Raw genomic sequence first — 25,301 nt, 5'->3', positions numbered from 1 at the left:
GTGGGATAAAATTTATTATATTTAGTCTAATTAATTACAATTTAATGTCTAAATAATCTTTATGTGATCTAACCAATCATGATATATAATTTTATTTAATTAAAGATGCTGTGGCTATTCTCTAATTAATTAAAATTATATGGATCACTAGACATTATTTCTTACATAAATTGCATAAACAAAACTTAACCAGAGAAAAAATAATGTTTCCTGAAAGGAGTAAGTCAAAATGACATTTTAAATAAACTCCATATCACTGTTTCTTGTAAAAACTGCCATAAATGACGGTAATAATTCCTCACAAAATAAAATTAAAATTAAAGTTAAAGCAGTCAGCATTATCGTAAATGACTGCAAATCGATTGTTCAATTTATAAACAAAACCCGGAGATAGACTGAAGCAGCATTAATCTATTTTGCACTTGCATAGCAAATGCAGTTCGAAGGCTAGCTGGCTTGACTTCAGGGTCCGTCCTTAAGTTTATAAAACAAACAAACATAGACAAGCAAACAAACTATTTGCTCACAAGATAAATAAAATTAAAATTAAAATTAAATTAAAGCACTACTTTACGCAAATTAAATATGAGCACAGTTATAAATTTATACACATCAAGGCAAAGATAAACTCAGCTCTGATACCAAATGTTAGAAATTTAACAAACAATGTTGAATCTGAACTTAATGTGGAATTAACATAGAATGAAAAACTTAAATGCCCAAATTGAAAATACCTCCAGCCATTGATGCTGCTCACACTCTGATTGCAAACTTTCTGCAACGCTTCCGGCAGTTCCTTCTTTTGTTTTCTGGCGTTGGCTTGAAAAGAATAAAATTAACACTGAAGTCTTTAAGCAGCTCCACTCTTTGCAGGATGTTTGTTAATTTACACAACAGGTCAAGTTGAAATAAATTTCAATAAAACTTTTCATCGAATGAGTATCTTCCAACTCCGAATGGACCTAAGAAATCAAGTTCAGAATCTCTATTGTCAAAAGATGCAATCGCTGTACATGTTTGTTCTGCTTGAGAAGTGCTCCTAGCTTTGCTATCCCCTGTACTTGAACTAGCGACCTGCCAGCAAAACGTCGTTGTCCACAATAGAGAGCAGAACTTCACGTGCTTAGGCAGGTTCAAAAGCGCATGGAGAAAAAAGGGGCGGGAGAAATCGCAGAGAAAGGAGCAGAAGCAAAAAGAGATCTAGTCAACTATAATCTCTAGTAGCAGAGTCACCAGCACGAGTGGCATAGGTACTCTCCACCCAACGGGTCAAATCTGTGCACAGCGGGGACAAAACAACCTCATGCAAGCAGAAATAAAAGAACACAGATAATCTGGAAGGACTTCCAAGCTCTTCTCTCTCAACTTGATGGTGTAAAAACTGAAGGGGATTGAGATGCAAGCTTGGGGACCAAGCAGATAAATATATAGCCAAGCTTCCATCAAGCTTCTGTTGGCTATGTGTTAGGGGTTCCACAGATCAAGGTAGAAAACTCCAAATGGAGTAATGGACCACTTCAGAAAGCTCCAACAAGAAATTAATTTAACTGCACATAGTTTCCTGAATTAATGGAATCGATTGGCAGATGGAGCTGATTCGGTGGCAGACAGATTCCAGATAATCAGGGACCGTTATGGGAGATGGAGCTTAACATTACCATCCCCTGCGGCAACTAGACTGCCACTTCACACACACCAGTCACCCGAACTTGTAGACCGTCTAACGTTGCCACTGGTTGAGAAGGATTATCGTCTCTTGCAACTCGACTCGTGAGAGAATTTCGTGAAAAATCGTTGTGAAGGTCTCCGAGCCCATCAAATCTTTGTCATATGACATTTTAGGGTTACCAAAAGGCAATCCAGAAACCGTTGCTCTACTTGGAAATGATCCGAGGAATATTTCCTGAGATCAGAGTTCTTTGCGCATGTCAAAAGCCATTGCAGTTATTCGTGAAATCTTGAACTTATATTGCAGTAGCTGCTGTTCAACCATCCAAATGCCCTCCTTTTTCATGTTGGTGCTACTCACAAAAGGAGACAAAGGCGAATAAAATATCTGCAAATCACGAATCAATGGGTGTTGAATGATGTACGTTTTGGAATCTGGTAAAGGCGCTTTTCTTTCTTTGACAGCGACATCTCGAATTAAAGTCAGGAATCACGTGAATCGTGATACATGCACGGTCCACTTTTCTCACCGACAAAGAGAAGTCGGTGCCACGTGGTTTCATTCAATGTCATAATCTTGTAAACTCAAAGCAACGCATTACACAACTGTTCATTTTAAATTCTCAGATATAATAAATCAAAGCAATTCATTATTAAAGAGAATAAATGTAAATTTTAAAATCTAAAAGTAATACCATATCAGTTGATTAAGGAGACCACAAATGGTAGATTAATAGGTGGTAAAATATTTTATTATTATTATTATAAAAGTGCAGGGAACTGAAAATTGATAAGAACATTAATATTAACGTTAATAATATGTAATATTAATAGTAAATACTAGTTTAATAATAATAAGCAGTTGATTGGATAATTCTATTAATATTAATACTAAATATTAATATTAATAATATAAATAATACTAATTTGAATATTAATAATATAATAATATTTAATATTATATTTTGAATATTAATATCCTTAGTATTTAATAATATGAAAGTTGATTTCTATTAGTAATATTAGTATTAATATTTAAAAAAATAAAAAAATAAATATGAGAAATAGTGACAAAATAATAATAATGGTCGATTTATTAATTAATTAAATATTATTAATATAAACGTTGAGATAATAAGATAATATATTAGTAAGATAAATAAAATCTTTTTTATAAATTTAATAATATTATCAAAACCCTAGTCAAATATAACAGTTGAGTTAATAAGTTGACTTTAATATATATTGATCAAATAAATAATTAATAGAATAATTAAATCTATTTAAATAATATTAAAATTTTCCCTTTGCTTCCCTTGGTCAAATATAACCGTTTTTCTAGCTGTTAGGTTGACCTGTCTCTCTATTTAACCCTCTTCCTAGATCTGCTTCTTGGTGTCATGAAGATGAACCACACTTGTTGGTTCGAAACGCGTCGACCAAAATCTTCAATGTGATTTCTTCGGAAAAAAACATTTTATACATGAAGAACATTAGTCCTAAAATTGCTAATATCCTCTTTAGATTATATTTGAGTTTTGCTTAATCAATAATTATAAATGAAATCAAATAAATTTTAGTATAGATTCATTTTAAGTATGGATCTAATATAAATTGAGAGGAATCAAAATTTTTCACATGCAAATTTTTTTAGTAAAAAATACAATGTGTTATTTTTTATTGTTTAAATTGTATTTTTGAATGCTAAATAAAGTATATATAAGAGGACCAAATAAAAGTTTTAATCATAAAACTTATTTTTTTCATATATATATATATATGAAGTTCATTTTGACATAAATGAGTTAACATAGATCTTCAAATAGTTTATTTAAATCTTTTCTTAAAATCTTTTTGAAAAGTATAAGATTTAAACACCTTATTCACACATTTTTTTTAATTATCACCAATATTATTTTTCAATTTAAAAAAAAACATGTATATAATATTATATATCTATTGTTTTCATAAAAAAAAAATTGATTAAAGTTAATAAATTTTTAAATATAAAAATTTAATTCAAATGTAAGCATATGATCGATTGATCTCATCGATAATTATGCTCTACTACCAATATATTAATGCCAATATGGTAAAGAATGAAAGCTTCCACTCGTATTTATGAAAGTTTCCACTTGTATTTGTTTAGGACCAAAATCCTATTTTGTTCATATTAGAGTATATTATAATGGAAAATTTCAATATTATTTTATTTATTTTATTAAATTTATTTTTTTTAATTTCAATAGAGGAAAAATAATCCATAAAAGTTTTGTTATTTGACATTTGATGTTCTCAACAAAATAGACAACCTTCAAGGGAGGGTTTTCTAATTTTATTTCATTATAAAATAATTATTTTGACTAAAAATTTTAATTTTGAAAAAAATATAAAAAATTAAAATTTATAATCTCAATTAATACAAAAAAAACTTTAATACAAAAAAACTTTATAATTTCAATTTATGAAGGTTTGTGAACAAGGTTTTCACTATTTTTCTTTTAAACAAATGACAAAAACTAGTATCCAAACATGATGGCACTAGTGAAAAAAGTATAAAGATAGACTAAAATTATATTTTTTTAAACTATAAATTTATCTCTAGCCTAGATTAAAAGATGAATATAATCATTAGAAAACTTATTTATAAAAGCTTGGATTTTGAATAGTTGATTCAAAGTTCTTTGGAAACTGGAAAGACAAAAAGGTTTGAATCTTATTTGTTCCAAAAAAAAGTACAGTAATAATATTTTTCGAAATAAAATAAAAAATATTATAATCTTGAAAATTGAAAAGACATGATGGACATAAGCTCACAGAGTGTAGAGTAGATGGTGATATGGTGTTTTGTTAAGGCACTCCATGGTGTAAAGGTCGTCAATTTGAAACTTCGTGACCAAAAATCCAGCCATGCTAAGTACTAGTGTAACTCAAGCCAGTTGCGAGCCTTGAGTGATTTTGATGGCTTCGATGCCTTTGGGCCACGAATATTCAAGCCACAGGTTAGACATGCCAGACATCCTAGGACTCACATTAGCTAGCAAACAAAAAAAGAAAAGAAAAGTCATGGTGGACATGGAAGATAGACTAGAACCCCCCATAATGAAAAACCATTCCCCTTTAAAGAAATTCCTTGAATGCATTTTCAAACTTTTTTCTTGGAGTAGATATAAATTGGAAGCAAACATTAGGATAATTTTGAGGTAAAAAAATAGGCCTCAAAATAGAAAATGTACTAACAAAATTAACTTTAAAAGAACTAATAGGAATAAAATGATGATGGAAAAGAAGCAACCTACTTTTTTTAATTGTAATTTTGACTTATCCCCTTGTAGATACACTCAAATGTCAAGAGTAGGCACCCGTTTGATACATAATTAAATTCCACGTCCAATGAGTACCCACTCTGCATACTTCTGAGTAGATCCACATCGAAAAAGATTGAAAATACCACATTTTGTATTTTCAATATTTTTCTATATGGATCTACTCAGAAGTGTGAAAAGTGGGTTCTCATTGGATGTGGAATTTAATTCTACATCCAACAGATGTCTACTTTTGACAATTGACTGAATCAACAAATAGATAAATAAAAAATATAATAGAAAAAGTAGTTTCCTTTCTTTTCTCTAAAAACTCATAAGCCTTATTTTATTATTTCATTATTTTCCTTAGGAGGCCCATTTTAGACATCAAAATTCCCTTATGTTGAGTCTCCTTGATCTTAATTCATACCTATCCATTCAATTTTAATCAGCTTACTATAGATTTCCTCCTCCGACCAGTTGACATTAAATGTTTTAAGAGACTGGAAGGTTTGATATTTTATTTTTTCATTGGAAGAAAAATAACACTTTGATTTGAGAAACCAATGGCTTCTTCCAATCTCTGCTTTGGTTCACCTATGTCATCAAGAAATTCAAGACCAAAATTTTTTCTAACCTCTTACCTATCCTTTTAGAGCCACCTTTATTGTTATATTAGGTTGGAATCAGTTCTAGGAGCTCCACCTCTGCTGATCTATTTTCTAACTTTGTATTTGAAATATGTAACTTCCTTGTATAAGTCAACATTCAACTCGTAGACCTCTTCTCTAGAAATGGGTAAAGTTAAGATTGCCCCCATAACAATCTTCTCCTCTTTAACAAAACGTTGATAAAAAAACCTTCGAGAAAGCCTATTCGTCCTCATAAACACCATAAGTATTTATAACTAAGATAGTTTGGCCCAATTCCTTGAAGATGAACTTGGTCCAAATATGAATCCAAAATGAAAGGTGTTAGAAACTCAGAAAAGAAACAAAATTTCTACTTCCCATTATAACTCCACTAGAGTGCAACAATTATGTCACTAGACATAAAATCCTAGTTACAAACAAGCTAGCTCTAGAACAATTTCCAACATACAGGCTAGGTCCATGGTTTCTTATATCAAAATAATATTCAGCTGGTGAACTTCTACTTATCTAACGATCAAAAGCCTTTTTGGATGACTTCCTAAAACCCTCAAGTTGATAGATAGAATTATCTTTTAAGAACATTTTGGGGAATTAATTCCCTGCTCCAAGGATCCCCTCTAGGGGTTTTTCTCCCCTTATTTAATATCTTCCATATCTTTGTGTTGAGCGGCTCTTAGGAATATTTTTCTCCTTACTGAACCCAATGTCATTCTAGAATTGGTTCTTATTCCAAATCCCCCAGACAATTGTTAGCTCCCTTCCCCATTACGCCTTTCTTAAATTACAAAATACCCTTCATTTTCGTTCAAATAATTCCTACTCGGACTAATGGGACTCAATCTCGTCCACCGTCCTTACAATATGGGGATGAATGCCCAAAAAGAAAGAGAAAAAACACATGTTTTCCTCCCCATAATTCTCAAGAAGGGCTGAAATTAGAGGTCTAGTTCATGGAATTTCAAGAAATAATTAAATCCTCCTTTAAAACAACCCATACATGCATGAACCAAAATGTAAAGAAATTTCACATCGTTATTTGTTGACATTGGCGGATCCTCCTAGTTTTAAAATATGAATACTAACTAACCCTAGGCCAAAATATGGAACTTGGAGCATAACCTAGAATAAGGCTCCAACATGCTTGAATTTGGTGATTTAGACTCCTACCAAAGGCCTACCTATTCTAAAATATTTAAATCAAGACCAAGCCCATAAAATGTGTGGTTTGTTCCAATGTAATGTCCTTCCCCAAAGTTAATTTTAACTTGGAGCTTCGTCTTTTCAATTTTTTCCTCTTCCCTTTTCACTTGTGATTAGCTTCCAGGATTTGATACTCTTTACCCTTTGGAACACCAGAAAAAGACTCTAAGTCTAGGCTCTTTGCCACAAACAGAATCCTAAATACAAGTCTTTTATCTAACAATCCTTAAGAACGCTTTATCTACTTTTCAAGTAGGATGACATTGCTATCCCATCTAATGGTATGGATTAGGGCATATTTTTGTTAGAATTCAAAATATAAAAGAATTTATTCTCTGAACAAATGTTTATTGTAGGTAGCTTCAAAAATTTTAAAAATTTTCATATCACAACTATGCGAATAAGATTATGATTTCGCTTTGATAAAATTTGACATTTTAAATTTCAAGCTAAAAAATAAGCTTGAAAAGCAGAAAAATGATCTAGATTGTATCATTATATTGTTTATCATCAATCTCGATGCATTTGGAGTGGAAAAGTGGAGGAATCAGCCGACGAGACTGTTTTTACGATGGGACCTGGTTTGGCAAAATAGGGTCTGAAACCTTCCAGGAGCATTTTGAGGTATCAAACAACATTTTTTGGGGGTCAAAATTTACCTATATAGTGCCACACGTTTTCATGTTGTTTTACACAAGATATATTTCCAATGACACAATTAACGTGTTAATTGAAGTCTGTATGCAAAAGTTATGCCACTCAGAAGTTGAGCTTCTTGTTTTCACACCTATAATTCGGGAGTATGTCATGTCAACCCCCATTATTCATGGAAAAGAGACTAGCCATGTGATTGGGATGTAAAAAGACTCTACAAGAGTCGATATTGTAACTCTAGTTAAGAGTTTATGTAGTCAAACTTAACGACTGGGAGGCTATCGAGTTGTGTTATAACTGGGCCACTAGGAGGAAGGGGCATTCCATTCTTTTGAGAGAATTTTGTTCCATAGATGAACAAAGATAGAAAGGAGAGATAGGAGGTAGAACACACAGAGAGGGTCTGTGCACTGTATCATCCCACAGACCACGGGCATTACTTTTTTGTACCTGCAACCTTATTTTCCAAACTGAGAAAGAGAGTGAAGCAACCTCACTTTCCAGCTGGGTTTTCTCCCGAAAGGGTTTCCCAAAGCATATACTGTGTCTTATATGTGTGAGTGAGAGCTTATTTCATCGTTATCTATTTTTTCTGCATAATTTCCATTCGCATGCATGCACTAATTGTAATTAAATTTACAGATCTAGAGGTTTAAAAAAATTGTAATAGTGTAGAAATTCAGAATTTTAATATATTATTATCAGATCTGTTGTGACAGAGTATCTAATAGAATATCCATGGTAGTTTACGCATCAAATAACCACTTAAACGACTCAACCAAAATTAACATTCTAGATCTATTCAGATAATTTAAAAACCTTTAAATCACATCTCTGAACCAAAAAAAAATAACAGATATACATTGTTTTGGTTAGCCTTTTACTACACCTTAATCCATCTTGAAGATGGATATGGCCATGTTTGAGAGCCCATTCTACGTCATAGGACTAGATTTCCACTTGTGACTTCATTGATGTTGCATTTGAACATTAGTTTGTTTATTGAAACTCCACATGTTCATGTGATTCCTCTGTATGGAATGGCTAGAGTTGGAAATACATCTTTGATCAAAATAATATACAACACCTACAAAGTTACTAATGTATACATGATATTGTGATTTGGTTGATAGTTTCCTAAAATTGTTTAATGAATCAACTTAGACATAGAATAAAATAGAGAATCAACTTAGATATAGAATGAAAAATTTCTATGTATACAGTTTCATCTAAATCTAAATTGATTTTCACCTCAACAATATTGAGAGATCGTGACCAAATCACAACATCAAAGACATCAATAACTTTGTAGTTATTATAGATTACTTTAAGAAACAATATTTCTCCAACTCAACCATTTCATACACACCACTCATGTGAACGTGTAGAGGGTCTACTATGTGTTAGTTTTCTAGTAGCATACAAGACTAGAATAAATTTCAAATTGATAACTACTTCCAATGATATAATTTGACTTCTTTTAAAACATTCCAATCATTAAGCAGTTTTACTTGAAAATTTGAACCATTAACAATAGAGCAACAATAGAGATCATAATAAAACATTAAGATAAGAGACACCAAAAATTTTGGTCAACGAATAGGGAAAAACCCCAAAAGGAAAACCGAACAACCTTCCCTTATGAGAGATTGTCAAATTCACTCCAATTTGTACATCAATCAAAACAAAATATCTTTGAAAAGACAAATAGACAAGAATCAACCATAATGATGATCTCCCACAAGTGCCAAGTCATCTCTCTAACAACCTTCGCATATCCATAGAGATATGTGCCACATACCCTCACATATGTTACAAAGAAAATGAGCCACAAGTCCGCATAATTCCATAGAGATATAGTGCCTCAGGCTTGCGTTGTTCCACTTAAGAGATATACCAAAAATTCACACTTAACCATAGAAGATATATGCCTCAAATCTGCATAGGTTCCACAGATAATCTGTATCATTCTTCACATATGTTCCACATATAATGTTCCTCGTACTTCGCATATGTTCCATAGAGATTAGGAGCCTTAGAAAACTCGTATTAGCCTCAAATAAGATGATTTGAAATATGCCTTGAAGGAGAGAAAATATGCAAAATATATAGTTATTTGACCATGCGAATAGGTGTGTCTCTTGGGTAAGAGGACTTGATCTTGGAGGAGTTGACTTGAGCATTTGTGAGGGCAATAAACCAATAAATATAAAAATCTCCTTTTCCTTTTCAAGTACATGAAAAATACCTTTTACAAATTTATTTTGACAAATACATGATCATGATTGAATTAATAAATTTCTCTTTTGAAAATACCGACTGAGCTATAATTTTTCAATACTCCCTCTTAGCTAGGGAGGTATTTTTCATTCTCTCTCAAGATCGATCTCCTCAACCAATCAACTAGCCTCTTGAAAAATGAGTTGAGGGAGAGATCATATGTACAATTCTCATCATAAGGAAAGGTTCATAACATCAAGTTCATCTCATAAGCCAAAACCAATGGCATCAAGGTTAGAACCCAACTGACCATGGGATCAATCAACATCATTCATGAGGCAAAACTCTCTAACCATATCAAATGATTTCTAAGTCAATCTCAATGACCCAAGAGAGTAATCAAAATCAATATCTCTAACCATCTCACTGGTCTCTCAATCAAAATCAATGACCTAAGAGAGAGAACACAACATCAATCTCCCCAAGTAGTCTATTGGTCTCTCAGTTAAACACAATTACTCAAGGGAGTATTCAAGATTAAACTCTCCAACCATGCCAACAGTCTCCTGGTCAAACCCAATGACTTAAGAGAGTATACAGGGTCTATCTCCCTGACAATAAAAAAGGGTCTCTTGGTCAAGCTCAACGACCTAAGGGAGGAATCCTTGTATTAATATCAAAATCCCTTACTATATAGTCTCTCGGTCCACGACCTAAGGGAGGAATCTTGATCTCGATATCAAAAGGCACAATCTCCCTGACCATATGGTCTCTCTCTTGGTCAAGCTCAATGACCTAAGGGAGGAATCCCTGTATTAATATAAAAATCCCTTACTATATAGTCTCTCGGTCCACGACCTAAGGGAGGAATCTTGATCTCGATATCAAAAGTCTCAATCTCCCTGACCACATGGTCTCTTAGTCAAATGTGATGACCCAAGGAAGAGTACTCAAAATAAACATCGCTAACCAAGCCTATCATCTCTCGGTTAAACAAAATGACCTAAGGGAAAACTCCAAGTCTCAAAACCAACCTCCCCAACCACAAGGTTTGTCTGTCAAACTCAATGACCTAAGGGAGTAACCAAAACAATCTTCCCAACCATAAACCATGGTTTCTCAGGAAATCCCAAGGAATATTCATGCTGATATTCAGTCAATGCTTCCTCTCTCCAAGAGAGGGATTCTCAATCATTATTGTTAGTCGAAGTTGTCATTGATGTCAATATGTCAATATTGGAGATGGAAAATATTCTTGTGATGCATGAATAAATCTTTTGTGATGTTTCCCTAACCTCAGGCAAACCCTAGATTGTTGTTGAATGAAGGATCCTTTTCCATGTATGCTTGAAACCCTCCTATGAAGTGACATTTCTTAACTACATGGTTTTCCCTACAATGAAGTCCTAAAATCTATCAAGAAGGAGGCCTAGACATAAAATCCTAAAGACTGCCTTATATTAAATAATGATGACAATTTCACAAAATATATTTTTATTGATGGAAAAATGACCTCAGTCAAGGATAAAAATGGCTCCAGCATGTAGAAGACATTTTCCCCTTTATAATGATCTGTCACTCGCCCTCTAACTCCTTCTAGATTGAGAGAAAATGATTTTTTAAGTTAACATATTATATTGTTTGTTGCTAGCCGACCTAAGCTTCCTATATGTGTCAACATCTCCTCCAATAGACGTGACTATTCATTATAACTCAAAATAAATATAAATATAGAAGTCTACTCATATTGAAATCTCAGAAATATTAAAATTGCAGGAAGAAGCTACAAGAATCCGAAAATTTCATGAAAGAGGCACAATACAGAGGTCTGAAAATTGCAAGAAGGAGGCCAAGAGGACATTGGTTGGGTTATTAACTAGGTTTGGAGACTCAAAAGAGATCTAGACCTGCCTGTCAAGCTTGGACCTAAGGAAGACAACCACCTATGGAGGACATCACCTCAACTCAAATTAGCAGACAATCACACTCATACATCTCAGCTTTTTGGGCTAAGCCATGTGGTAAACAACTCAGACTTAGTACATATCTTTTGGATAGAGAACAAGTAATAAGGCCTTGGACCTTTGACTACAAACTGCACCTTACCTAAGTCCTGTGCTCAAAAGCTTCAGAATTATGATCATCTCTGTGGAATTGTGGTAAATCTGTGGGAGGCTGAACAATCACCTGAATTGAATTGGACAAACTTACAAAAATCCCTTTCAAGCTTTAAACTACAACATTATGAAGGATTGAAGTTTGAATCTAGTGCACCCACCTGTGGAGGACATATTTGTGGAAATCTGAAGCTTAGAATCACTAGCCTCAAAACTATGGACAAGGGCTTAGAATTACAGAATCTATGGTGGAGGTCTTATTCTAGACCTTCAGGACATGTGAACAAGTCAATAATTGACTTATGCTAATTCTGGGTTGCTATACATAACTTAAGTCTTAAGGTTGATAATAGAATTAATAACAAAGATATAGTGAATTACTTAGATTAGATCTATTGTATTATAAAATGACATGATTATGGCATTCTTTGAAGCAACCTAGTAACAATGTTTTGGGAGTTTTGAGAGAAATGTTTTGGAAGTTTTGAGAGAAATGTTTTGGGAGTTTTGAGAAAAATGTTTTGGGAGTTTTGAGGAAAGTGTTTTGGGAGTCTTGTGAGAGATTTGAAGGTACCTTTGAAGCAAAATATATTAGAATAGAAGACCTTGGAGAAAAGTTTTGAAGAGTACATTTAAGCTGCTCTTGGTGATTCTTAGAGAGTATATTGGGGTAGACTTTTGAAGACTTTTGTGCATATCTGAAGCAGCTTGTTGGAAGACCTCATTGTATACATGAAGTAGCATATTGAAGGAATTTTTAGTAGACCTAAAGCAACTTATTGGATTCCTCATCATTGATTAATAAAATTACTATTTTATCATTGTTCATTTTGTGTTCTAATTATAAAGTGATCTTAACTGGTAAAAATAACATTTGAAAATAAATACTTATTCACCCCCCTCTCAGTATTTCCAACAATTGGTTTTAGAGTCAGTACCTTCACTCAAAACCTAACAGATTGAAAATAGATCCTTAGAATGCAAATGGCAAAGCCAAGGAAGAAATTCTCCAATCCTTGTAAATATGTCTCTTCTTCAACCATGAAAGCATAATATAATCAAATTGGGAAAGCTCCATTATTCAATGGAAACTTTGAAATATGGAAGGCAATAATGAAGAATTTTTTAATGTCTCAAGGTTTTGAAGTCTGGGAATCAGTGGTCATTGAAAGAACGATGGAAGAAGAATCCAAGGAGTATAATGCAAGAGATATAAAAGCAATATTTAGTGGGCTACTAGATCCAATAAAGGCCAAAGTGGAAAAATGTTCATCAGCAAAAGGTATGCGGGACAAACTTAAAGATCTTCACTCAAAAGGAGAATTGACCATGACCTCTATTGATGAAGATGATGGAAAGAAAGAAGGAAATCAAGAACCTGTAAAGGAATTTGAAAGCAAGAACGAAGACATCAAGACCAAGGAGGACCTAGAATATGAAGAAAATGATGAAGATCTCATCGAAATACTTTTAGCTGCCCTAGAAGAGATAAGCAATTTGAAAAGGGAAAATGAAGAGCTCAAGAAGCAAGCACAATTTGGTGATCCTGACCTTGATAAGGCAAAGAAGGAAGTTGATATTTTCAAGCTTCAAGTACAAGAAAGAGATGAGGAGCTCATCAAGCTTAAGGAGGAATTTCATCAAAACAAGAAAAGGCATCATGAAGAAGTCATACTCATGACAAATCAATTGGATAAAGAAAAGAAAAAGGAAGATACTTTTTCAAGCCATATTGAACAAAGAAACGAAGAATTGAACAAACTTGAAAGAAAAATTGGTTAATACAAGGAAGAGGTTTCCTCCCTTAAATCTCAGTTGGAAGAAGCAAAGAAATAAGCACAAGGAGATGAAAGGGTGATGGAACTTTTGACCCTGCTGGAAGGACAAGTTGATGATGATGAAAAGGAAATAAATGCCATGATATGCCAACTAGAAGAAAAGGATGAAGACATCGCCAAATTAAAATAAGATATCACCTCACTTAAGGCCCAATCATGTGAAGCAACCAAGATAAAGGAAGAAATGGAGAACCATCTATCAAAGAAGGGTGAAGAATGAAAGATGATGAAAGAAGAACTTGATCTCCTAAGGAAAGGAAATGATCATCTGAACAAGAGTCTAAAGAGCTTTCAAACCCTATATGACATCCTAAGTCATCAAATATCTCCTCTTGATAAATCAGGTCTTGATTATGTAGGTGAACCCTCAAACAAAAATGATGCAAACCCTAATGCTTCAATCAACAAAGATGTGGAGAATCTTGGATGAAATATTGATGCCCCCAGTTCTAGCAAAAGCAAGGAGAAGAGTCAAGAAAATATTGGAAGAAACCGTACTCCAAGAAGATATGAAGATGGTGTCAAGAATGCAAGAAACAATAAATTTTACCAAAGGATCCCAAGACAGAATGACTCTAGAAGTACATCAAGGCAATCTCCATCTTCCAGGTACCAAAGTATATTTTTTGGTTATTACTATTCTTGTACAAATTTTGGGCACATGGAAAAGGATTGTAGGGCATACCACAAGGACAAATATAATGGTCCCCACCATCTCCCTAGAAGGAACTTCTCAAGGAGAAGTCACAATTCCTCATTCATGACCAATATGGAATTTTTCAAATGGCATAACATTGGACATATGGATCATGATTGTAACTTGACTTGGGTCCGTAAACAAGATAAAACCATAACTGCCAAGCATGAAAGGAATTTTACATGAGTATGGAGAATGAAGCAAAATGGATTAGATAATATATTGAACACTCAAGGCATCAACCCATGTTGTTGATCTAATAAGTACATTTGTGACGTATATATTCCAAGTTTTGATGGATGAAATTCTGCCAAAAAGGAGATCATGCATACTATTAGGGGGATTGTTGTGAAGGTAAATCCTCTCTATGGATAGAGACGATCCCTCTAGCCCAATGAGTGGGTCTAATTACTAAAGTAACAATCAACTAGACATCTTCCTAGATTACAATTGAATCGAAGAACGAAGGAGATGGCCTACCTGTTTTGATGCTATTTCGATCTCCCTTTATTGAAGACCTTGAACCACTTGTACCACGAGCTTGTTCCCACTTCTCTCAGCATTTATGCACCCGCACAAGAGATCAAGACACAATAAGGCATGCAAATACAAATAGCATATCCAAAAGAAACCTACTTAATTGATCAAGGAATGTTAAGCTAAATGATACATGAGCATACACATTTAGGGAAAATGAACCAGCAATTTTATATTAATAGAAAACAAAGGGAAGCTTACAACCAAAGCCTTGATGTTGATAGGCTATCCTTGAGTGGTAATCTAAGTCCAAGCCAAGAACTCTCCAAGCACTCCTTCCCCAAGTCAAATGAATAGCCTCTAGGCACAATCTTAGCATAAGGGTGCAAATAGACATAGACCAACCCAGCCTCTAACCATTTGGGAATGGGAGAAGATGAATATATAGGATAGGAAAGGGAGTTAGGATCTCTCCAAAGATGGGAGTAGGTCCTCATCTCAAGGAGGTAGGTCATAGGGATAAGACCACGAGGCCAAGTTGGGATAATTCGACCTCGTCTATGCCAAACAACCTCCAGCTCGTCACTCTGGAGACTTCTAGATCATGAAGCTTCACATCCTCTTTGGGAAAATTACGTCTTTGGGAGCATCGCTGGTATGCAAGGGAACAGGGCGATGCCATTGCTGGTCAAGTACAGTGCAACACACGACCATCACAGCCTTATAAGAGTGATGATTCTCAATTTAGGGTTTTAGAGCTATTTCTTCAAGGGAAATCTCAAGGTATTTTCCAATCAATGGTCTAGGGAGGATATGAGCTACATATCTAAATAAGTACACTGCATGATGGTCATGTTTCTGGCACTTTAGGGTATGTCATGGGGAAGTGTAGGAGGTGTGACAAAATACTGTGTAATAGATGCCCCCTAAAGCATGAAGGCAGAAGAAGGAGGCCTAGACATAAAATCCTAAAGACTGCCTTATATTAAATAATGATGACAGTTTCACAAAACATATTTTTATTTATGGAAAAATGACCTCATTCAAGGATAAAATTGGCACCAGCATGTAGAAGAAATTTCCCCTTTACAATGAGCTATCACTCACCCTCTAACTCCTTCTAGATTGAGAGAAAATGATTTTTTAAGTTAACATATTATATTGTTTGTTGCTAGCCGACCTAAGCCTCCTATACATGTCAACCTCTCCTCCAATAGACGTGACCATTCATTATAACTCAAAATAAATATAAATATAAGTTGAAACACTTCATTTCAAGCCAACAATTCGGTGAAGAACATCATAGGAACATAGAACATTTCACATCTCGTGAACTAATAGCAAGAAGCATACAAAAGAAAAGGAGAATCGAAACTTATAGAAGTCTACTCATATTGAAATCTCAGAAATACTAAAATTGCAGGAAGAAGCTACAAGAATCCGAAAATTTCATGAAAGAGGCACAAAACAGAGGTCCGAAAATTGCAAGAAGGAGGCCGAGAGGACATTGGTTGGGTTATTAACTAGGTTTGGAGACTCAGAAGAGATCTAGACCTGCCTGTCAAGCTTGGACCTAAGGAAGACAACCACCTGTGGAGGACATCACCTCAACTCAAATTAGCAGACAATCACACTCATACATCTTAGTTTTTTGGGCTAAGTCCTGTGGTAAACAACTCGGACTTAGTACATATCTTTTGGACAGAGAACAAGTAATAAGGCCTTGGACCTTTGACTACAAACTGCACCTTACCTAAGTCCTGTGCTCAAAAGCTTCAGACCTGTGATCATCTCTGTGGAACTGTGGTAAATATGTAGGAGGCTGAACAATCACCTGAATTGGCTTGGACAAACTTACAAAAATCCCTTTCAAGCTTAAAACTACAACATTATGAAAGATTCAAGTTCAAATCTAGTGCACCCACCTGTGGAGGACATATTTGTGGAAATCTGAAGCTCAGAATCACTAGCCTCAAAACTATGGACAAGGGCTTAGAATTACAGAATCTATGGTGAAGGTCTAATTCTAGACCTTCAGGACCTGTGGACAAGTCAATAATTGACTTATGTTAATTCTGGGTTGCTATACATAACTTAAGTCTTAAGGTTGATAATAGAATTAATAACAAAGATATAGCAAATTACTCAGAGTAGATCTATTGTATTGTAAAATGACATGATTATGGCATTCCTTGAAGCAACCTAGTAACAATGTTTTGGGAGCATTAAGAGAAATGTTTTGGGAGTTTTGAGAGAAATGTTTTGGGAGTTTTGAGAAAAATGTTTTGGGAGTTTTGAGGAAAGTGTTTTGGGAGTCTTGTGAGAGATTTGAAGGTATCTTTGAAGCAAAATATATTAGAATAGAAGACCTTGGAGAAAAGTTTTGAAGAGTACATTTAAGCTACTCTTGGTGATTCTTGGAGAGTATATTGGGGTAGACTTTTGAAGACTTTTGTGCATATCTGAAGTAGCTTGTTGGAAGACCTCATTGTATACATGAAGTAGCATGTTGAAGGAATTTTTAGTAGACCTAAAGCAACTTATTGGATTCCTCATCATTGATTAATAAAAGTACTATTCTATCATTGTTCATTTTGTGTTCTAATTATAAAGTGATATTAACTGGTAAAAATAACAATTGAAAAGAAATACTTATTCACCCCCCCTCTCAGTATTTCCAACAATTGGTTTTAGAGCTAGTACCTTCACTCAAAACCTAACAGATTGAAGGTAGATCCTTAGAACGCAAATGACAAAGCCAAGGAAGAAATTCTCCAATCCTTGTAAATATGTCTCTTCTTCAACCATGAAAGTAGAATATAATCAAATTGGGAAAGCTCCATTATTCAATGGAAACTTTGAAATATGGAAGGCAATAATGAAGAATTTTTTAATGGCTCAAGGTTTTGAAGTCTGGGAATTAGTGGTCATTGAAAGAACGATGGAAGAAGAATCCAAGGAGTATAATGCAAGAGATATAAAAGCAATATTTAGTGGGCTACTAGATCCAATAAAGGCCAAAGTGGAAAAATGTTCATCAGCAAAAGGTATGCGGGACAAACTTAAAGATCTTCACTCAAAAGGAGAATTGACCATGACCTCTATTGACGAAGATAATGGAAAGAAATAAGGAAATCAAGAACCCGTAAAGGAATTTGAAAGCAAGAACGAAGACATCTAGACCAAGGAGGACCTAGAATATGAAGAAAATGATGAAGATCTAATGGAAAAACTCTTAGCTGCCCTAGAAGAGATAAGCAGTTTGGAAAGGGAAAATGAAGAGCTCAAGAAGCAAGCACAAAATGGTGATCCTGAGCTTGGCAAGACAAAGAATGAAGTTGATAATTTCAAGCTTCAAGTACAAGAAAGAGATGAGGAACTCATCAAGCTTAAGGAGGAATTTCATCAAAACAAGAAAAGGCATCATGAAGAAGTCATACCCATGACAAATCAATTGGATAAAGAAAAGAAAAAGGAAGGTACTTTTTCAAGCCATCTTGAACAAAGAAATGAAGAATTGAACAAACTTGAAAGAAAAATTGGTTAATACAAGGAAGAGGTTTCCTCCCTTAAATCTCAGTTGGAAGAAGCAAAGAAACAAGCACAAGGAGATGAAAGGGTGATGGAATTTTTGACCCTGCTGGAAGGACAAGTTGATGACGATGAAAAGGAAATAAATGCCATGATATGCCAACTAGAAGAAAAGGATGAAGACATCGCCAAATTAAAATAAGATATCACCTCACTTAAGGCCCAATCATGTGAAGCAACCAAGATAAAGGAAGAAATGGAGAACCATCTATCAAAGAAGGATTAAGAATGCAAGATGATGAAAGAAGACTTGATCTCCTAAGGAAAGAAAATGATCATCTGAACAAGAGTCTAAAGAGCTCTCAAACCCTATATGACATCCTAAGTCATCAAATATCTCCTCTTGATAAATCAGGGCTTGATTATGTAGGTGAACCCTCAAACAAAAATGATGCAAACCCTAATGCTTCAATCAACAAAGATGTGGAGAATCTTGGATGAAATATTGATGCCCCCAGTTCTAGCAAAAGCAAGGAGAAGAGTCAAGAAAACATTGGAAGAAACTGTACTCCAAGCGGATACGAAGATGGTGTCAAGAATGCAAGAAACAATAAATTTTACCAAAGGATCCCAAGACATAATGACTCTAGAAGTACATCAAGGCAATCTCCATCTTCCAGGTACCAAAGTATATTTTTTGGTTATTGCTATTCTTGTACAAATTTTGGGCACATGGAAAAGGATTGTAGGGCATACCACAAGGACAAATATAATGGTCCCCACCATCTCCCTAGAAGGAACTTCTCAAGGAGAAGTCATAATTCCTCATTCATGAACAATATGGAATGCTTCAAATGCCATAACATTGGACATATGGATTGTGATTGTAACTTGACTTGGGTCCCTAAACAAGATAAAACCATGACTACCAAGCATGAAAGGAATGTTACACAAGTACGGAGAAGGAAGAAAAATGGATTAGAAAATATATTGAACACTCAAGGCGTCAACCCATGTTGTTGATCTAATAAGTACATTTGTGACGTATATATTACAAGTTTTGATGGATGAGATTCTGCCAAAAAGGAGATCATGCATACTGTTAGGGGGAGTGTTGTGAAGGTAAATCTTCTCTACAGATAGAGACGATCCCTTTAGCCCAATGAGTGGGTCTAGCAACTGAAGTGACAAACAGCTAGACATATTCCTAGATTATAATTGAATAGAAGAACGAAGGAGATGGCCTACCTGTTCTGATGCTATTTCGATCTCCCTTTGTTGAAGACCTTGTACCATGGGCTTGTTCCCACTTCTCTCAACATTTATGCACCTGCACAAGAGATCAAGACACAATAAGGCATGCAAATACAAATAGCGTATCCAAAAGCAACCTACTTAACTGATCAAGGAATGTTAAGCTAAATGATACATGAGCATACACATTTAGGGAAAATGAACCAGCAATTTTATATTAATAGAAAATAAAGGGAAGCTTACAACCAAAGCCTTAATGTTGATAGGCTATCCTTGAGTGGTAATCTAAGTCCAAGCCAAGAACTCTCCAAGCACTCCTTCCCCAAGTCAAATGAATAGCCTCTAGGCACAATCTTAGCATAAGGGTGCAAATAGACATAGACCAACCCAACCTCTAACCATTTGGGAATGGGAGAAGATGAATATATAGGATAAGAAAGGGGGTTAGGATCTCTCCAAATATGGGAGTAGGTCCTCATCTCAAGGAGGTAGGTCATAGGGATAAGACCAAGAGGCCAAGTTGGGATAATTCGACCTCGTCTATGCCAAACAACCTCCAGCTCGTCACTTTGGAGGCTTATAGATCATGAAGCTTCACATCCTCTTTGGGAAAATTACCTCTTTAGGATCATCGCTGGTATGCAAGGGAATAGGGCGATGCCATCGCTGGTCAAGTACAGTGCAACACACGACCATCACAGCCTTATAAGAGCGATGATTCTCAATTTAGGGTTTTAGAGCTATTTCTTCAAGGGAAATCTCAAGGTATTTTCCAATCAATGTTCTAGGGATGATATGAGCTGCATATCTGAATAAGTACACTGCATGATGGTCATGTTTCTGGCACTTCAAGGTATGTCATGGGGAAGTGTAGGAGGTGTGACAAAATACTGTGTAACAGATGCCCCCTAAAGCATGAAGGCAGAATGGGGAATGATGGCTGAGATGCTTTTTGAGCTTTTGCAAGGACGAGGACACACACTGTCAGGAGACCTGATCAAGGATGCATATACATATACATATATGAGAACAAGACATGAATCTACAACATGGGCATATCCATTCGGATGATGAAGACTATATGAAAATATCCATGGTATGGGCGCAACCATCCAGATAAGAAGGATCATCTATAAATCTAAGATCCAAAGTATGGACGCAGCCATCCGATATAGAAAGATCATCATCATAAATATAAAGTCCCACGGTATGGTCACAACCATCTGGATAGCAAAAACATGTGTACAATCATGAATAACATATAACTCCATGCAGCCTGAGTCATATCGGACAGGACTTAGTGTATTGCGCTCCATTCCAACCCGATCAAAGTACAAATTCTAACATGCGAATGAACGTGTTGTAGCCAAAAATGCTAGAAAACCACCTGATTACTGGCCATTGATGTGGATTGTTAACAGAAACGAGAGGAAGCACCCATAATGACAATGGCTCTCAAGGTACGACAATACAATCCGTGAATGTGATAACGAAGCTAAATTCAAACACTCGTGGAATCACCCGATCGAAGGCCAATAGTGAAAACATGTCATCGGATGCGAAGAACTTGCCATTAAGGCATGCAAGCTCCAAGGTATTGAAAGGGAGTTTCTAAGTCATCTTCTTGGATAATGAGTTGAATTTGACAGGAAGTTACCCGTCGAAGGAGGGTCATAATGATTCCCTCATCATCGACATGAAATGAGGAACAAAGTGGAATAAGTTTCAAGATTGTAACAATGACTCAAACGGTGTATAGGTAAATAACTGCAGATTGGAATTCTCTTGAACATATTGGTGACACAACTCTGGAGTGTGGCAAAATTAGATTCAAAATAGGACCAAGGGTCATAATGACAAGGTGGAATAGTCAAATGAGAGGAAAAATGGATCACCCAAACCCAGAAGGACAAGTGACTAAGTGAGGATATCCCAAACCCGACACGAGAAACAGATGAGTGTCATGTTTAAGAGTGACATGCTGCCTATACAAAGGATGTTTCATCTTCATTCCCCCCCCCCCCCCCCCACTATTTCTAGTGAGTATCTCTTTATTTTTACACAAGATTGAAGAGGATACCATATGCTTGTCATATAAGTTCATCCTTCAGATGAATCCATCCTAGTAAGTTTTACGAGTCATAGGAATGAAAAATTCGGGCTCGTCATGGTTACAAGTTTTTCATCGAGTCCGATGGAAGAATAACTCAGTATATTTTTCATATTTATAGAGTTTGAAAAAGAGACGGAAAAATAAAACTCCACCAGGTCCCTTTTCGTAATTTGTCTCTCGAATCCGAAAGGGTAGAAAACAATATTTGAGAGAACCTCCTAGCCATGCTCAACTAAGGTGTTCCTTTTTCATACATTAGTTCATCTTAGTCCGGAAAAGGGTTAAACTTATACTAAGTAGACGTCAATTCATTTACTTTAACGAGTTCAAAATGACAAGTACTCGACAATCTTTTCATATTTTTGGAGTCTGAAAAGAGCTGAAAGAGGACTCCACCTGGAGGAATGAGTGGTATGAAAGGATAGAAACTGGTTCCAGTCATGATGCAACTGCTCAAAACATGTAATGGTCAAGAGGCTGGCTAATAAGACTACTCATCGTAGATGTTCTTCAAGCAAGGGTAAAACAACCAAGTGAAAGCGTACGATTGGCAAAAGAGATGGCGACGATGGAATGAAAGAACCAAGGCTCATCTAAGAAAAATTGGCTGATAAATATAGCAATCATGAGATGTAAAGCAAGAATGGTTTCATTTTTACACAAGCTTGAAACAGAGACAAACTATGCTTGGATTTGGTTTCATTTTTACACAAGCTTGAAATGGAAACAAACTATGTTTGAATTTGGTTTCATTTTTACACAAGCTTGAAACAAAGATAAATTATGCTTCGGTTTGGTTTCATTTTTACACAAGCTTGAAACAAATATAAACTATGCTTGAGATAAGTTTGCATGCCCTAGAATAATGACTCAATTTGAGGTACATGCCCCCCAAGCTTCATTGCATCCACCTAAGTGGACTACTTTTTACTAACAGGTGGATGGAATGAAGGTTCACTTACGAGATCAAGTGAAAGACTCGACTGGGATTTTACGAGATCTAATCAAAGAATCGAATTGGAAGGGGATTTGTTTCATTTTGTAATGAGCTTGACACAGGAAAAGAACCATGCTCGTAGCCCTTGTTTCATTTTTTAAGGAGCTTGACATAAGACAAGGAACTCTACTCCATATCCCTTATTTCATTTTTTAAGGAGCTTGACACAAGACAGGGAACTCTGTTCATGGTCCTTGTTTCTTTTTTTAATGAGCTTGACACAAGACGAGGAACTCTACTCCATGATCCTTGTTTCATTTTTTAACGAGCTTGACACAAGACAAGGAACTCTGCTCCAGTACCTTGTTTCATTTTTTAAGGAGCTTGACACAGGACAGGGAACTCTACTCCTATCCTTTGATTCATTTTTTAAGGAGCTTGACCCAGGATAGGGAACTCTACTCCACATCCCTTTGATCACCAACCAAAAGAGGTCATGGCTTCCAAGAGGTTCTCATCAGATGGGAGAACAACACTCTGGAAGGGATACATGTCTAGGGATCCAAATGAGATATCGGGCTCCAATTCCCCCAGTACGTGGTGTACTACATCACCTACTTGATCATCAGTAGATGCGGGCATGGAATAGGTGGCCACATAATTAACCTATGGCGGGGGTGATACTGCTTTCACATAAGAAACATTTAGGGATGATGGTTGAGTAGGAGTTGATTAAGGACCAATGAATGTAAGATGATTACTGATCACAATGTTTCCATCACGCGGGAAACACAACACTGGAAAGAGGGAGGAAACAAGAGCTCCCATGACGTAAACATAGTCACGACCAAGAAGTAGATTAAAATCCAATGAACCTTGGGCAACCATCACATCTATATAGACTGTCTTTCCTCCCAAAGTAATAGGTAACTTAGGAAGGATCCCTAACAATTGACTGGTTCCTCTGTTAAAAGCTAACAAATTCTGGGTGACAGGGACAAGTTGAGGAAAACCCAAAGCTTTCCAAGTAGTTGAGGACATGATGCTAACAAATGTGCCCTTGTCTAGGAGTGTGCTAGGTACAACCATATGGTAAGATTTTACTGTTATACAGAAAGGCACATAAGATAGAAGGCGATATCCTGCCAGTTGACTCCAATAAAAAAAGTGGCTAAACTACTTGGAGGGGGTGTTGTAGGAACATGAGAACTACCCTCTTGCTCGATGGGAATAGGAGAACTACTCTCATGCACCTCAGAAATAGGATAGTTTCCCTCCAGTTCATTCGAGACTGAAGAAACTAGAAGAACTTGAGAAGTATGAGGTTCACTCTTTACCGAAAAGGTACGGTTAACTGAAGGTGGAGCCAATTTTACAATTTTCTCGACCAATGGTTGGTTGGGAATTGACTCACAAGACTCACTTTCAGAGAGAGTGTGGTTGACCAAAGATGGCTTTTGATCAATCACTTGATCAAATAACAAAGGATCAGGGGAAAGATTTCGATACCCAGTCGGAAGACGAGGTTGACAAACTGTAAAGTTTTCCAACTCTTTGGAAGCTTCATCCATTAAAGGACAAAGGTGAATGGGATGATTACCTTCACACAACTTACAAGGAAATTTGATTGTTCCCTTTTTCCCATGAACTTTACTAGTTGAAGGTTTATCATCAGCATGATCACCAGAGGTTGATGAAAAATGTTGATGTGAACCTATGGACCACACTTCTAAGACCTTAGGAATACCAAGACAATTCTAAAGAAGGTGGTCACCCTTACATAACATGCAAGGGAATTTTACTTTCCGGCGCTCATTTGAAGATTTTTCTTCTTTAGTTTCAACCGTAGAAATGGCTGCTTGGTTGCCCCCTTGCTTATTTTGCTTCTTCTTCTTCGTCTTCTTCTTCTCCTTCTTAGCTTACTAGTCACTAGAATCCAAACTTTCACCAGGCGAAGAGGAAGAATGAGGTGAAGAAATAGGTGAAGAAGGCGAGGGGTAAAATTTAGGATCAACATGAGGTTGATTTTGTTCAGGTGGAGGAGAACTTGGTTGAAAAGAAGTTTGGACACTTGAAACCACCGAAGTCGAAAATAACCAAACTGGCAGACCAATGGTCAATCTAGGAAGGGACAAAATCGACATATAGTGAGCACAAGTATTTCCAAAAGAAGGAAAAGGACTAAGATTCCCATCAAATGGTTTTCCTTGACTGGTAGACTCAGGAAATGTTTCCGTCAATATCAACCTAAGATCTATTAAGGAGTATTTCCACAGGAAGGATGTTGTTCTGCAGTCAATTAAGTTTAGAATTTGAAACAAAAACTTGGTATTTTCATGTTTTAAGAGTCAAGAAATGGATGAAAAGATGACTCTAGTCTCTTTCATTGGTTTAGCGAGCTTTAAAGGACAAGTGCTTGATGATCTTTTCAAATTTAAGGAGTCAAAAAAGATCAAAATGATTACTCAGGTAACTTTAGACAAAAGGAGTACCAAGTAACCGTGAATTGCAATATACACCTCAGCAAATAAATTTACCAAGGACTTGACGTACGTGCAGGCAACCTACCCGAATGCTATGTTCAGTGTATCACGTTTACAGGGTGGCAGACTTAGCTTCCTATGGATAAAGGTTTGA

Source organism: Pinus tabuliformis, chromosome 9, assembly GCF_031772625.1.
Source record: "Pinus tabuliformis cultivar Carrire ecotype Pingquan chromosome 9, CPIR1, whole genome shotgun sequence".
Classification (NCBI taxonomy): domain Eukaryota; kingdom Viridiplantae; phylum Streptophyta; class Pinopsida; order Pinales; family Pinaceae; genus Pinus; species Pinus tabuliformis.
The sequence above is the reverse complement of the archived record's forward strand: the minus strand, read 5'-3'. Positions refer to the sequence as shown.